This window comes from Pinus tabuliformis, chromosome J, assembly GCF_031772625.1.
Source record: "Pinus tabuliformis cultivar Carrire ecotype Pingquan chromosome J, CPIR1, whole genome shotgun sequence".
Taxonomy (NCBI): domain Eukaryota; kingdom Viridiplantae; phylum Streptophyta; class Pinopsida; order Pinales; family Pinaceae; genus Pinus; species Pinus tabuliformis.
In genome coordinates, this window is record NC_142295.1 from 538049577 (window position 1) to 538068031 (window position 18455).

Below are 18455 nucleotides of genomic sequence, written 5' to 3' on the forward strand. Positions count from 1 at the left end.
TGATCCTACAAGTTCAATCCTCCTACAATAACAAGTTTTAAATATCTTCTCTATTGTGAAACTTACTGTGATACCATGTATAAATTAATGTGTAGATTCTAAATTGCTCATAAAATTTACTAAATCACGACTAGAAGCTACTCTACTCATCTTCGAAAGAAAATTCACGACTGAGAACACAAATCATTAACATGCTTCATGATTTAACACACATACATGATATTTATCTAGGGGAGAGCAACTTCTCAAAACCCCTTATTATCGGTATTGAATTAATCAAAGAATATGGATGAATACAATATGCTATGCTCCAGCTTGAGCTCAACCTGCACTTGTATCTTCTATCCTCTGCTTGACTGACCAACCTTGGCCAATAATTAGCAATTTTCAAGCCCTCCAAGATCCTAATTCTTTTCATTGTTCTTTGAGGAACTAGGCCCCTATTTAATAATAATTTTCCTACATTGGATTGTGAAATCCTTTAGGTCAATTCTCTGACTACATGCACCACCTGTACAACTTGGAATAGTTTACAACTAATAGTACAATGCCGTTGAACTCCAATATCAACTGTGTAACTCAAATTCTCTGCATTCATGAGTTATTTAGGTTGATTGATCAGTTAACTGGATGATTAATCAGTGTGAAAAAAGTTACACACCCTTGACTGAACCTCCACTAGTTCTACTAACAATAAGAACTAGTTACACCGACAAAAACTCAAATTAACTGAAATAGATTGCTACAAATTAACAATCAATCATGTAGAAATGAACTCAAGTGTCTCCAAATAGAATTTATTGAGTTAACTGAGTGACAATAACCATGTCAACTTAGTTAACTACCTCCAAGTATTCCATTGAAATTGAAATTGAAATTTCTCCTAATTTAATCAAGGAAAAATTAAATTAGCAATTTATTGTTGCATTTTCAACACATTTTGAGTGATCTTTAGGTCAATTTTGGTCCTCTTGAAAAGATGAATTCAATTTAATCATCATCTCCATCAAATGATATATCCAAAGTGGAATTTGACTGCAGTATCATATTTTAACACTCCCTCTCAACTAGGGATGATTCCACCTGCATCATGTCACGTGTATCCTATCATCTCGTCATCACGTATCGTCATTGTTCATCTCGATTCTTATTTTGCGTATTCTTGTTTATCTCTTAATTTTCCATATTCATATGTTGAACATTCTTGAATCTAAAAGAAGAAGAATTTGACATCATATGGGAGCTCAATATACCACCCTCTATCCATTAGGGAACCACTGCTACCACATGAAATCTCTTGTTAGTGGGGAGCCCAATGCTATGAACCAGGAAACATTAGCGAGGAGATAAATCTATGACCTGCATCATCATTAGAGAGAATATCATCAGGTAGCACATCTCAACCTAGAACCAAATCGGGGAGCACATCTCAACCCAAAATCTCATGGGGGAGCTAAACATCTATGACCCCATATTGAGCAATAAGTGATATATGGAAGTTACTACTAAACCCATCATATTTCCTACCGATCTTCCCAACAGTGACCATCAATAGTCATGTGGTACAACCTCTGCATCATAATCATCTTGGGTTGTACAACCTCAAGTACACTCTTAGCCCATTGGCCATACAGGGAGTGATAATCCCAACAAGCCTAGCTTGTGGGTATGATGCCAACTACAGTATACTCTACAAAGACCAAGATAGGGGAGAAACATCTCCAACCCTATGCGTGATAGATAAGGGATCAACATCTACGACCCTATTTTCCATATATCCCTCAAACCCAAGAGCCCTCCATCTCAATTCCTCACCTTGGGAGCTCGGACGAGGGGGAAGAGTTGGCTGATTGTTATCAATCAGTCTTGATCTCTACAAATCAGAAACATATCATTATGCTCATACCTAGTAATCATCATATCTCAATAGCAGTAGTCTCCTATTCATACAGGACATCAAATTAAATATCATATTAAAACAAAATATACATATCTTAAAAAGGATACCATAGTCATCCTCCTTCTCAAGGAGGTGCCAACCACAAGCCTAATATTGTATCGTACATCAAAAAAATATCAATATATGAAGGTATTTAAGTCCCATCTATATATGGGATTCTATGCCAATTAGATCCCATTCTTTGTCATCACAATGTATCCATGTCATATCCATAACTCTCTCAAACATCTCTCCAAAAAGCTTCTTCATCTTGCCTCATAGCTGGCCATGCTAGCAACATTGTACTCAACCTCGGTCATGCTTAAAGCTATGGACATCTAATTGAAAACATCATGGTAGATATCATACTAAGGAAACACTTAGATGTGCTCATCTCGTCAATAATTATCCCAATCATCATCAGTACATCTAAGTAGTCACATCACAGGAAGAATGTCTCAGAACAAAAATAGATTAACCCATGCAAATATCTCGAAGGGTTCTCGATGGAAACTCTATTTGTATGAAGGTGCTAAATCATGAATTAACTAAGGTACTATGTACAACATATATGTATATGGATGGGTGTTCAATCATAACATCAATGCTTCAATCAACTATCGGTTTCCAAGTTGAGTTCAACAGTATCTCTTCACAACTTCTTGAAATTCAATCAGAGTGTCCAAGGATTTGCATTTTCACTTTCCATCAAATAGCTTCGCAATATAGATTTTCTTTTCCCAACTTCAAAAATCGATTCATCATTCCATGATTCATTATTTCGAGCTTCAAAATCCATCTAGCTCTTACTTAGATCATCGAAGGCTCACTACCTATCAATAGTAGACCATCAACATATAAAACCAAAACCAAAATCAAAATCATACCTTGGAACACTTCTGAAGTAGAGGTTTGGATAAAATCATCATCCTAGCTTCACCAGATAAATTTCAATGCAGACACATCAATATAGATGATTTTGCTTCATACAATGCTCTCTACAAACATAACACTTTACCAAACCAATATGTTCAGTCTTATATAAATCAATATTGGACAATCAAATAAACTAATTCATCTTATCAAAGTTTAGATGTCGGATCAGAACTAATATCAAAATAATCAATATCGCAGTATCAGATCCTTTAGAATAGATGACAGGTAGAGCTCACATCAAGTTGTGACTTCATCTATCAATAAATTATCATTTACGAAAAAATATCAAACCAAACTTTATCAAGTCATTCTCATGATCATAATATAAGTCACTAGATGCAAATGCATATACTAAGAACAAGTTCCATACATTTATTGTGAGATTACTTCACACTGAATCACAAATTTCAATACTTCAACCATTGTGCTAATAACAAGGAAGGAAATACAAAACCATTATCGAATACCAATATTAGTCACTGAAACTCACTATGCCCATATAACATTGTTATCAAGGAAAATAACAATCGTCAAATCCCAAATTTTCTATCATAGTGAGATCTATAGTCCAAAACATATCTCAATCATCAAGTCAAATTTCTAATTCATTATCATGTCAAAACTGCAAACACTGCTCATCTTTATCAATCAACCAAATCTAGTCAAACTCTTGCAACAAAAACTTCAATGGTTAAATCATAATGACATATTTATATGCATATCCTGATTTCCTGCAAACAAAAGTTTAGTCAACGTATTCACATTATAGTAAGTCAAACATACAAACTTCCCCACTCATAGAAATTTTTGTTGTCTTCTCCATGTCTATAGGACTAACATCCTTCAGATAAACATCTGATTTCATGCACAAAACTTCAATTTTGTATCTTGCAAGCATAACCACATTCATAGGCATTCTTTTTTGTGGTTTGGAGACTATAGTCACACCCTTGACCTTACTTATGTGTGGTTGAGAGGCTACAGTCACACCTGTAGTCTTGCTTCCGTGGAACTGAGGCTTAGAGTTAGGGAAAACTCTCTCTTCTTAGATTAGAACTTTGCTGCAGATCAACAATGTTAGATATTTGTCTATTCATGTCCATAAATATTATTTCAACATTAAAGAATATACATATAATTCCAATGGTAATAGGAATAAGGATATTATGAAGAGATTCTCCCTTTGAATGGGAATCCACTTCAGGCATCTTTATCCAAGTCGTCAACCTATCTATAATACTATCATGCATCAACAGATCTGTTAGATCATAAATTCAAACTATATCACATATTCATCATGGTTATATCATGTTATCATCAAATACTTCATCATGACATCAATATTTCATCAAGTTGTTAATGTCAAATAGCTAATAAGAGTATATTTCAATAATCATGATCACAACATTACTTCTTTGTCACGTAATTCAATCCATCAAGTCATGGTAGTCAATTTTACCATATGCCATAATTACTAAACACATCAAAACATAAAAGATCATGAGTATCAATCTCATTGTTATACTTCTATCATCATGACTACCATTCTTTTCACAAACAATATCCACAGTATCAAGTTACCATCTACTAGAATCAAGATGATAACCTTCTTTATGGGATCAAGATATTCAAAATGATAGATGTTAGTTGAACATCAAGTATACCACTATATCAAAGATCAATATTAAGTAGCTTCATAGAATCAATAAGTTCATCATGTCTAAAAGGTAAGATACTTGTTCACTGCCAAGTGCATCATTTCATCATAGGTACCATGAATTCAAATCAATTTCATATGCATACCCGAGGGCTTACCTTGCCATCCAATAAAACATAACATTGAAACAATATATGATTCATACATTGAAGTATTCAAATACTTGTGCACCTTCTTATTTTACATAGGAAACATGTAGCACTTTGTCACATTTTCATCAATTGCCTTGTTGGCTAGTTCTTCTCTTCCTGCACTAGCCATGATCCTCGAGAAGGATCCACTTATCACAACTCATAAGGGGGTTATAAGCATCCAAATACTAAAATATACAGAAATGAAGTATAAGTAACGATCAAAAGCATAAATTAGAAAGTACTTACCTTCACTGAGAGTTGATTATCTCCCTCTTAAAAGAACCTTCAAGAGACATCACTATCTATTGTCCATATGGAAATATTTCCTTCACTATTTCAACCAACTTTATCAAAAACCAGGCCTACTAGAGACTCTCCCATCTAGGACTTCATCAAATCTATCACAAGTGCTTGAGCATCTTCAAATTGACCATGCTAGGGTTTCTAGATTTCATATCTCAAATATTTTGCCATAAACTAGGGTTTCTACCAAACCCTAATACATAAATTACCTAAGGTTTTCTTCAAACCCTAGAATTATTTTAGGTCTCGTCCATACTCTCTTGCATCCATAAATGGTGTCATCATAGGGGTGATCTCCATGAATTTTCTTTAACCCGAGTCTGCTGCCATGTTAATTTTTCTTAGGGCTACATTTTTCTTTGCTTTGATAATCGCATTTCTTCATTAACACATTACATTCACCCCATAACATCATAACATTATTTAGATTTACATCATTATTCAGCAACAAATGAAATTATATAGAAAGAACAATATCATCATCATCAATGTAGTGGAACATAAAGTAACAATAGAAAAAAAACATTCACACATAGAGACACGAGGATTGGTCGGAGACTAGGGCAAAACCCACTACAGGGAAAACCATTTCAAATTCTTCTTCTTATTAGATTGTCATTGAATGATTAAAAAAAAAATAGTACAATGATCCATGTCTTCATCTATGCAACTATCCAACAAAAAAAACTACAATATCTATGAAATGAACCCAACAATGCTTATACTCAAAATCCTAATTCTTAAGCCTGTAATGAACTGTCACTTTCTATGGTCAACTTCTAAACAATGCGTTCCTTGAGAGAAATATTCAAACAACTGAAATTACATCATTTAGGTCATGATTGCATGGAGGAGGAGTCATGTGTGTGACTGGGAATCTTCTAGTCGCTCTCTAGAGCCTACAAGTGAGCGACTACAATTTGCAACTGAGATTTTGAAACCCTAGATGTTGGTCACACAAAAGACTAGCTATGCATGTGACTGGGATGATTTGGTTGCACGAATGAGCCTGGTAGTGAGGTACTATAGTCAAGATCTCTCTATCTTCTGCCTGTGACTGAGACCCAAAACCCTAAAACAAAATGCGAGCTTCATACCCTGCAATTTAAATCTTTGAGTGAACCTTTTCCTCCATGGACGAGCCTCTGACCAGTGCGAGCCAAAAACCAAGAGAGAAGAGTGTCTCATGATGATGTCCAAATGAGGTAGAGTTCACTTGTATTTCTATCATTCCAAGGCTGTCTAGTTTGCTTTAGGGCCGACCTTATCAAATATGCACATGTGGGATTTTCTTCATAAATACACTTTCCCTTATCTGTTTTGAGTGATATTTAGGTCAATTTTGATCTCTCAAAAAGAGGAATTCAATGAAATCATCATATCAATAAAATTAGATTTCCAAACTAGAATTTGACTACATTTGCATATTTTAACAATTGGTTTGCACAGGTCTGAAATTGCAGGGCCTGAATCTCACATGTGTGATCTAGGGTTTTGATTTGCAGTCGCAGGGTTGCCACATGATATTTTCAGTTGCAACCATAGACACACAAGCCTATGCATGCATTTGGAGTATTCCAACTGCATGCACATATCTCTCTTCATGCGATTGGAACCTAGGGTTTGATTTTTATAGTTGGCCACATATTTTGACAATTGATGACAATTGACCACATGCTAGGAAAGTTATCTTTGATTAGTATTATTGTTGGGTTCATCTTTTGGATATTGTTTGGTTGATTTTGTTGGATAGCCTTGTGGATAAAGAATTGGATTATTGTACTCTCTCTTTGTTGAAACATTCAATGAAAATCTAATAAGAAGAAGAATTTGAAAGGGTTTTCCCCCATGTGCGGTTTTTCCCTACTCTCCAATCAATCCTGGTGTCTCTATTGAATGATTTCCTTCTATTTTTCCTTTATCTTCTGTTGCATTGATGATGATATTGTTCTTTCTATATAATTGCATATGTTGTTGAATAATGTTATGATGTTGTCACGATGTTGTGGGGTGAATTCAATGTGTAAATAATGAATTTCAATTATCTAAAGCAAAGAAAAATGTAGCCCTAAGAAAAATTAACAATATGGTATCAGAGGTGAGCTGAAGAAAAGTCATTAAAGATCACCCCTGTGAAGACACCATAGATGGAGAAAGAGAAGATGGAGGAGACCTAAAATAATACTACGATTTCAAGGAAACCATATGCAATTTGGTTATTAGGGTTTAATGGTTATCTTGAGGTTAGGGTTTGGAAAAAACCCTGGAGTATGATAAAGCCTTGAGTTTTTCTTCTAGCGCATGTGACAGATTTAGTATACCCCTAGAAGGGCTAGTCACAATTAGGCCTTGGTTGTTGATGAAGACAATTGGATATATTGAAGGAAACATTGTTATATGGAAAATGGAGAGTAATGAATCTTGAAGGTTGGTTCAAGAGGGAGATGATCACTTTTCATTGAAAGATAAGTACTATTTAGATTTATGTCATTTCTTGATTAGATTTATTATTCTGCTTATAATTTCTTCATGAATATTTGAGTATGTGAATACTTCTAACCTCTAGGTGATATGTGATTAGAAAATCCTTCCTCAGGATCATCTAAGGTGCAAGAAAAAAATCTAATGCAAGTAGAAAATAGTTGGTGGTACGTGATGAAAAGGTTGCAAAGTAGCATCCAAAAATTAAAATATGCAAGTGCTATAACTACTAGTGAAAAATAAGAGCTACAAGTTGCATAGGTATCTGAATTCTACAAGATATGTATGGTGTATTATTTCAATTGCAAGATAAGAAGGAAAGTTAAGCCCTAAGGTATGATCGGAATATCACCTTCATAAATGACTCATGCATGTGATATATTAGTGTGCTTGACATTTGGAAAGTATCGTACATTTTGGACATGAAGAATTTCCCATATGCATTGATTTTGATATATTGTGATTTGATACTATTGTTAATGCTTGTGATAAGCATGGTAACCTTGATAATGAAAGTGTAACAATAAGATGGATACTCAGGATCTTCTTGTTGACCTTATTTAGTTTCTGATAAGCTTAGAAAATATGAATGGATGCCTTGATGTGATAAATAAGTGATTATGATCCTTGAAGTATGATGATACACTTGTTAGCTTCCCTAATTATATGATACTAAATCTTGATGAAAGTTTCATGTCATGTTAATATGTGATGATGAATTAGTTGGTGCTACTATGTTATGACTATGATTCATATATGTCTAAGAATTTGATATAGTTTGATTTCATGATCTGTTGTTGGGAAAAGTATCCAATACGGAATGACCCTATCCCACTCTAAGGGTGATAGTTCCTTAGCAAGAATCAAAGCAAAGCTATCTAAGATTACTTCTTTATGAGATGTAAAAGAGGGGAGAAAGAGATCCACTAACCGATGTCTTTCGCTAATGGTTGATCCAATCTTCTCTCCTTGCTGCTTGCCCCCAGCTCCTTGCTCTTTCACTGGCCCAGCTACACCAAGATCCTGCAAAATGGCAAGAGAGGGAAACTACAAGAAGCATACATTCATAATTGATTCAAGGATTAGAATAAATCAAATACACAAGTATAACAATACATCATTGAGACACATGTATATAGAAGAACCTCAAATGCTTTATTAATGGAAGAAGTAAGGTTCAGGAAGTGATACAACCATAAGAGGCCCAATCCAGCATCACCTTCCCAGCAGAAAGAAATCTCCTCTTCACCTCCTTCAAAGAAAATCACCCAATAGTTCTAAACTCAAACCAACAGCAATTCTTTACATTCACAAGATTCCAGCCCCCCTAGACCTCATGAGAGAGATCTATATATAGGAGTTTTGGAGAAAGGATGAGTCAGCTTGAGGCTGGCATGAAGCTGACTAGTGTCCTCTCCCACTTCAGTTCTTAAGTCCACTTGGAGGTTCTTGCTTCCACTTGGAGATTTGGAACCTCTTACTCATCACCAGTCGAATTCCCTGATCCAAGTGTCATGACTCTGCCACATGTCCAAACTCGCCCAGCGCAGGTAGCCTTCTTTGCAGTTGACATTCAACGCAGGTAGACAGTGGAGCAGTTGACATTCAGCGCAGATGCTCAATGGAGCAGTTGACATGATCCAGAATTGCCTTGTTTTTGAGTGTTTTCAGGTGGAGAACTTTTGTTGAGTGCTGTGGTTTGCTGGCCTTGTTCCTCTAGGGGCAGGAACAACATGTTTAGGGACTTTGGATCCCTTAGATTATGGACATTTCATGCTTCATGCTGTAAGGCACAAAAATGTCTATAACAGTTTCCCCCTAAAGTATGAGGTCATTTATCGGGTGAAATGCTTTATCAGGAGGATCCAAAGTTCATTCAATCGCTGAGAGGTGACCTGTAATAAGATACAATACAATACATTATTTTTCATACTGCTTTCATGATCTAGCTGAGGTGGGCATTCCCATGCTCAGCTTTATAAATACATTTTTCTGTACATAGAACAGACAATCGTCTGATGGTAGACTGATAATTCTCTGCTGAAATTATCATCCTTTGAGTAGGATGATCATTTGCTGCACATGTCAATGCCTTTATTTCCTAAATATATATCGCAGCCCGGATGGATGAAACTAGATCCGGGGTCTTCAAATTCGTCCGATCTTCACTCTAAGTACAAGTCGATCCATGTGAGAATTTCTTGGAGTCGAACATGGAAAGACATCGCTTGATTACCAGTCAATGATGTAAAGTGTTAACAAGTGCGAGAGGAATCACCGATAATGATGATGACCCTCAAGGTATGGCAGTACAATCCACGTGGTGTGAATAAAGGACTTGGCGTCAAACACCACACAGAATCTTTCGGTCGAAGGTCATTGAAGTATACCTGTCGCCGGAAGTGAGAAACTTGCCATTGAGGCATGCAAGCTTCAAAGTACTGAGGGGGGTGTTCCTAGATCAACTTCTTGGATAATGAGCTGAAGTCGACAAGAAGCGATCCGTCAAAGGAGGGCCTTAATGAATCCCACATCAGTGACACGGAATGGAGCTAATGATTGTGATGAAGGTGAAAACGATCTGTGAAATATGATTCAGGGTGGCGGTCATGAAAGGATGAAAGATGATGTATGGTAGTGGATGGGACACGGTTGACTCTTTCTGAACAACATCTCTTGAACATATAACGACACTGATGCGATGGATCGGTAGCATTACTCCAAATGTGGATGGTTTGGCGAGACCATGGTGATGAGACCGGTGAATGAAACAACCCAACCCGATGTGGTACGGAGGAAAAGTGTCATGTTCAAGAGCGACTTGCTACCATTACAACTTTGAGGTTCTCCCAATTTTTCCCCAGTCATTTCTGACCAGTACCTCTTTATTTTTGTCAAGCTTGAGGAGGATAACATATGCTTGTTCTATAACCTGCCCTTCGGGCAAGCCCATCGCTATGTTTTAACGAGCCTAGCGATAGGGAAACTCGTTCTCGTCTAAAGACAAGTTTGTCGCTATTTAATCATTTTAACGAGTCTAACGACAAGGAAAACTCGGTCCTTTTCATTTTTAGAGAGTCTGAAAAGGTACATAAAGTCAACTCCAAAATTCCTTTTTCGTCATCTAATCCCTTAAGTCCGAAAAAGTATAAAACAATACAAAAGGGATGAGATTTCGATATCTTTAACGAGCCGAACAAAACAAGCGCTCGATCTTTTTGTGCAATAATCCCTCAGGTCCAAAAAGATTAAAATCTAGAGGAGGGATAGCTCTTCCGGTCCTTTAACGAGCTGGAAGGCCAAAACTCGGCAATCTTTTCATATTTTACGAGTCAGTTGAAAAGAGCTTAAAGAAGACTCGTCTTTTGAGGAACGAGTGATAAATAGGGATAGCAACTGATTCCAGGTACAGGTTGGAATTTTCCAATCACGGCAGTGTCACAAGGATGGCTAGGTGAAATCACTCTTCGCAGCTGTTCCTCAAAATGGGTAAACAATCATATGGAGGTGAACGATCAGCCAAATGAAAGTGGAGGTGGCAGGTGCAAACACGACCAAGGCTTTTTATGGCTGATAAAATTTACGATCACAGTGGTTATTTACCGGGATAGGTTCATTTTTTATTTAAAAATGAGCTTAAACTCTGGAGGAAACATTGCTCACTGCTTATATTTATTTTTTAACGAGCATGAAGACCGCGTTAAAACTGCTCGGATCTTGCGTTTATTTTTTAACGAGCATGAACTTTATGCTAAAACTGCTCGAATCTTCACTTTTCTATTTTTTAATGAGCATAAATTACGCGGTAAAACTGCTCGATGATAAGTTTGCATGCCCCCAGCATCATAACACAAATCGAGGTGCATGCCCCCCAAGCTTCATTGCATTCAACTCGGTGGTTGGAATGAAGGTTTACCTTTGTGAAAGGAGATTTGTTTCATTTTTTAATGAGGTTGACACAATAAAAGAACCATCCTCAAGAGTCCTTGTTTCATTTTTTAACGAGGTTGACACGTGGTGAGAACCATCCTCGGAGCCCACTGTATTTACAATATTTCTATTAGGGCGATGATCCATGCCGACAAAATATTTAGGAATCTTCCGAATCCATTAGATACAGAAGATTTCATTTTGTAGGTTTCCACCGTGGCCACTCCCGCCAGATTACTTGGAGGCGGTAGGGCGAAAGTACCCATTAAGGCAGGGTCTTTTAGGAGGCCTACCCCAATATTTTGAAGCGAATGATCGCTTCCATGGATCATTGGAATGCTTCCCGTAACTTGTGAACTGTCGGGGAGTAAAGTTTGTTGGTCGACGACTGTAATTCTTCCTTGAAAGGGAAATGCAATTTTCCTGAAGTAGGTCGACACAACTGTGGCCATGGCATATATCCAGGGCCTTCCCAGTAGGATGTTGTAATCGAGGTTTCCGTCGATTACTTCAACATCAACTTCTACTGTTTTGCCCCCCAGTTCAACTTGCAAGTTACTTAAAATCCCGTATGGAGTGTATGATCGCCCATCAAATGCTTTTAACATCGTTGACGATTTCGACAAGGGTGGTGAGCCTAAATTTTTCCAGCAACTCATCGACATAAGACATGTAGATGCCCCCTCATCAATAATTGTTCGATGAACAGTTTTGTTGAGGGCTTTCACTTGAATAAGGAAAGCTAGTTGAGCTGGTAACTGGGGTCATATCCTTTATGATCAAAGGCCACAAGATTGGAATCCATTGGGCCAATCCCACCTATTGCTGATAATAAAGCTTGCTCTTGGGAGAGGCAATTTTGCGGTACCTCAATTGTCGACATAGCGGACGGCGATTGGGCCAGGTCCTCTACTATGTTATAATTCTGTGCTACTTTTGCACGAGGATTAAATGTCGATTTGTGTACTACTCCCTTTGGCGACTTTATCATTTGTTCAGGAATGATGGGTGGCACAACTTTGGTCAAAGTTGTCGTCGAACTACTAGGTTGTTCATTAGCCTTGTTATTCGACACCTGTGGATTCCCGTAATCTTTATTCCTTGTTAAAGCATCATTCTGCTGCTTTGAGGTAGACAACATAAGCACTTGGGATCGGGAAGTATTTTGATTAGCAACCAGTTTGGTTTCCGGGCTGGGAAACGGATCAGTCAATACTGCTGGTGTTTTTGAACTCTTAAAGAGTTTCTTAACTTCAGCTATATGTGGACAATCTTTCATCCAATGATCCTCATCGCATATATGACACCCTGCAGGGGGTTTCCTTTTTCTCCCCTTCTTTTTCTTCTTGCCCCCTGGTTGCTTCAGTTGTTTGCCCTTGTCGGTCGACATGGCATTTACTTCCGAGGCAAGAAGTTCCTCATTTGCATTTTGACTAGAAATTTTGTGCTTGCCAATCACGCCATCGTCGGCGTGAGAGTCATCGTTTGATTTAGGAGGAGGAGGAATTGAGAATTCCGGTCTAGGGGCGTCAGGTATTTTGTCGTAGAGCGTGTCGGACTGAGTATAGACCAAGTCCAGATATTGCGCACGAGCGATAACCTGCTCTTCCGTTACGACTCCCCCCTTTACCACATCTTCTGTGATGGCAGGAAGTAATGACTTGATAAACCATTCAGCTAATAGCTGGTCAGGAACGTACGTTTTTACCATCCTACGACGACGTCGCCACTCATGTATATGATCAGATATGTGGGTGGCGGTCGTCTGTTTGAAGTTGGTAAGGAGTTCTGTTCTTGTTTCATACCTTATCGGTAATTGAAAATGGGTTAAAAAGGTTGTGGCTAAGGTACTGAAGTTGTCGAACGAAGCTCTAGGCAATTCAATGTACCATTTTGCCGCTGGACCCGTTAACGTCCTCTGAAAGAGGCGAAGTCTTATCGAATCATCATTCAGGGTGTTTGATGAACACCATAGATGGAATGTCATCACATGATTCGACGGATCTTCACCCGGATTTCCATTAAATTTAGGAATATCTGACGGAAGTTTATGCGGAATTGCTAGCCACCAAGGGGCATAAGCAATTGGATCATTCGTCAGCCGGTTTAGATCTGGTAATTCTAGAGTTGCTACAAAGGGCAACTGCTGATACAGGTTCGGCGAAGCATACCTAGGATAAGATGGGATCGCCTGAGCAATGGGTCTTTGCAAACCAGCATAATGCTGGCAAGGTTGATGGGCATAACCATTATAGCATGGTTGCCCATTACTTACAAAGACTTGTTGCTCAAGTCCTTGATATGATTGCTAGAATGGCGGTTGTTGAGATTGAACCAGCTCTGGTTGTTGGACCATTTGCTGTTGACCAATACTAGATGATTGACCAAGATGAGGGGTCATAGTACTCGTTTGAGCCTGAGTCGCTCCAGATAAGGAGGCACTACCCTGAGATTGTGATTGAGTCGCTGAGACAAGAGGCTGTTGTATCGTAACCTGAGAAACCTGGGGTTGACATACAACAGGTAGCGCTTGTACTTGCGACGCATTCACCATAGCAGGTGTGGTGGGAATATTCGACACAGGGTGTACTGGTTGCATTGAATATACAACCCCTGGTTGTTGAGGCAGTATTGGTACCCAACCGCTGGATGTAATTCCAGTTTGACCTGAACTTTGTTGTAAACTCCCATATGGTTGTTCTCTGGGAGGGAACAATGAAAGAGCATACTGCCCTCCATATGGTGGAAATCCAGTACTTAAAGGGTAAATTGGCCTTTGAAGACACATTGGATCAATTTGTTGAGTTTCAACATAAGAAATACCAGATGATAATCCGGATGAAGAAATAGGAACTAACCATGTCGTCGTCCCTGATTGGACTCCGGCTTGTTGTTGACAATTTGCCGGGACAGATGGTATACCAGCGAACATCGTTGGAGTAGTAGCAGAAGGCTCTGCTGCTGCTGTGTCAGACGACACAGTCCTAGATGTCGACGGTTGTTCAGACATATCTAGTCTATCCAAAAGATTTCTTAGCGATTCTACAAGAACTTACGATGCCAAAAGACTAACTTCGAAGATCAACGAGGGAATGGTGATGATTATCCCGTTTAAAATAAATTTTATCGTCGCTTAGACACAACTTGCTTTTTCACTTTTAAAGAGTCGAGAAAAAGCTAAAGATGACTCTAGTCTCCTTCGATGTTTTAACGAGCCCGAAGTGACAAATGCTCGGATGGACTTTTTCAGTTATAGAGTTTGAAAAAGGCCAAAAGAAACTACTCTGGAGTTCTAGGCAGAGGGTGTGCCAAACTTTTTGCAAAACCACAGAATACGTTTTACGGTACGGGTGGTCGATCTTTGTGAATGCTGTGTTCACTGCATTGCAATCAGTAGGGTGGCCGACACGGCTTCCTATGGATAAAGGCTTTGATCCTATAGGGGTCTCCCAATATATACGCGATGGTACGTGGGAGCACAAGTCCGTATTGATACTTATCGCTTCACCGTGGAGGAATCACCCAACCACTCAACGCTAAGATATCACATTTAACGACGCCGGAACACGTCTCTAGCTTAGACCTCTATGTGTTTGCGTTATGTTTCAAAGCGTTGTTATATAAATTCTATTTATTTTAGGTTGATCTTGTTTAGCAGTTTGCCTTTATGGATCACCACGAGATGTATGGTACAACTCCTAAATGCAGTCTAAAGATGAGAAGCAAGCTTTTTCAATCTTTTCAACTTATGAAAATCTTAACTACTGAGGGAAAAGAAAGACATCATCTTTTCACACAGATCATAGAGCACACACTAATGCACTTTTTCCTAAATCAACATGCAAGCTGTCAAAATGCACATGCACAATGCAGGTATTTATTTTCTCTTTCTTAATGTTGATGTACTACAAAAAGAAAGTTGTTGTATAACTTTGAATTCAATTTCAAGCTTTTGTCCAAAATCAAAAGACACCTTAAGATTTACTTGTTTCAACACTAAAAATACATAAATTCAAACCATATGACGAAATCAAAAGCTCAATCAGCTATGAACAGCAAACAAACTAACTCTTAAGATCAGAACGACACTTAACACAGGTCTAGATCTAAGAGGCCACAGCAAGACTAGTTCACTTTCGTTATGGGAAACTGTAAATGATGTAAGAAATACACAAAGAACAAATACAGTTTCTTTATACAACCGAGGCGGAATAGTGGCAAAGAAAGGTGGTTTCAGATAGGTACATTGACTGATAACAGGCTGCAAAAACAGGGATGAAAACAGGGCAACAGAAAGCAGAGAACCCCAGTTGCACAAGGCCTAACTGGTTCAACGCAGGTAGAACACTGTCAGTTTGACATTCAGCGCAGGTAGCCCCTTTGGGACCTGCGATGAAATGCAGACTGCCTTCACAGTGCCTGCAATGAAGAGAGAAACTCTCGTTTCTCTTGGTTTCCGGGTTACAGATTGCTCAAAAATTAATAGTTTTTGGCCAAATCAAAGCTATCAATCTAGTACACACTAAAGGATGATTCAAAGGAGGATGAAAAGCTATCACTAAGAGCTGTTCAGAGTCCTTGTGGATCAGCTCTTCAAATCATAAACATGCCCAGAAACTGAGCTAGAGTAGCTGCCCTCTACTTTGCATTTGAAAGATCCAAATGCAGTTCGATTCGGTACTCCCTGTGTTTAGGAAATGAATAGAAAAAACACAAACAACCAACAAGATACAATCCCCAGTGGAGTCGCCAATTTGTTGTTGGGAAAAGTATCCAATACGGAATGACCCTATCCCACTCTAAGGGTGATAGTTCCGTAGCAACAATCAAAGCAAAGCTATCTAAGATTACTTCTTTATGAGATGTAAAAGAGGGGAGAAAGAGATCCACTAACCGATGTCTTTCGCTAATGGTTGATCCAATCTTCTCTCCTTGCTGCTTGCCCCCAGCTCCTTGCTCTTTCACTGGCCCAGCTACACCAAGATCCTGCAAAATGGCAAGAGAGGGAAACTACAAGAAGCATACATTCATAATTGATTCAAGGATTAGAATAAATCAAATACACAAGTATAACAATACATCATTGAGACACATGTATATAGAAGAACCTCAAATGCTTTATTAATGGAAGAAGTAAGGTTCAGGAAGTGATACAACCATAAGAGGCCCAATCCAGCATCACCTTCCCAGCAGAAAGAAATCTCCTCTTCACCTCCTTCAAAGCAAATCACCCAATAGTTCTAAACTCAAACCAACAGCAATTCTTTACATTCACAAGATTCCAGCCCCCCTAGACCTCATGAGAGAGATCTATATATAGGATTTTTGGAGAAAGGATGAGTCAGCTTGAGGCTGGCATGAAGCTGACTAGTGTCCTCTCCCACTTCAGTTCTTAAGTCCACTTGGAGGTTCTTGCTTCCACTTGGAGATTTGGAACCTCTTACTCATCACCGGTCGAATTCCCTGATCCAAGTGTCATGACTCTGCCACATGTCCAAACTCGCCCAGTGCAGGTAGCCTTCTTTGCAGTTGACATTCAACGCAGGTAGACAGTGGAGCAGTTGACATTCAGCGCAGATGCTCAGTGGAGCAGTTGACATGATCCAGAATTGCCTTGTTTTTGAGTGTTTTCAGGTTAGTTGAGTGCTGTGGTTTGCTGGCCTTGTTCCTCTAGGGGCAGGAACAACATGTTTAGGGACTTTGGATCCCTTAGATTATGGACATTTCATGCTTCATGCTGTAAGGCACAAAAATGTCTATAACATGATCTAACAGTTCTGTTGATGCAAGACAATATTATGATAGACTAGTTGATGTCTTGATAAATTTTGATTGAAGTGGCTTCCCATTCAAAGGGAGAAACTCTCCATAAGATCCCAACACCTATTATTTATAGAAAATGAATACAAGACACTTAACTGTTGAAGGAAGGATTCTCGACATGAATAACCATTTGATGTTGTTGAATAATTTTTGGCGAGTTATGATTTGAGTAGAGAAGGTTTCTCTTTGTCCAAGCCCCAACCATTAGGAGAAATAATTAAGGGTGTGGTTATAAGCCTCCCAACTGCATAGAAGAAGGCCTATGGCTGCAGTTGAGCTAGTTTGATTCAAAAACTAAAACCTTTTGCACAAAAACCAAGAGTGCACCAAGAGTATGATAAAACCATAGACATGGAGTAGATGGTGAAGAGTTTTATGTGCAAGGAATTTTTTGAGGTCTACATAATGTTTTACCTATTATAAAGGATGTGAATTTTTTGGCTAATATTGTGTTTGTAGGGAACTAAAATATGCATATCAGTATGTTTTTTTCCTTGACTTGATCATTTGAGTTAGCATATGATAGTATTTGGTAACAATTGCAAGGGTTTGACAACATTTGGCCTATTGACTTAACTTAATATAGATTAGTAGTATTGGAATTTTCTCATAAAGCTTGATAGTTCGTAGATATGTTTTGTCTTATGGATTGATTGGATTCACAATGATAACAAGTTAGGGTTTTGATCATATTTTGCAATTATGATTTTCCTTGATGTGGCAAGACAATATGGGCATATTGACTCTCAGTGATTAATATTAGTATTCAGTATTGATTCTATATTGGCATCATTGGCACTTGGCACATTGGTTGAAGTGTAAACAGTTTTGATTAAGTATGCAATGATCTCACAATGAATGGATAATACTTATCTGACTTATCCTTAGTGTATGCATTCACATCTAGGGACATAAATGATTCATATTATGAACATAAGGTTGGCTTGATAAAATTTGGATGGATATTGCTAGATAAATAACAATTCGTTGACATGACAACAAATAAGGTTGTAACATGGTAATTGGGTGTCCTTGGCACATAGTTCGAAGAGTTTTGGAAGAAAATTTTATGGATTTGACATTAGCTTTGGTTTGGAATTTAAGGCTTGATAAGAAGACTTAGTTGAGTTGATTACATAGTATTAATTTGTTTGAGGTTGATTATATTGGTTTGTTCAATATTATGTTTGTA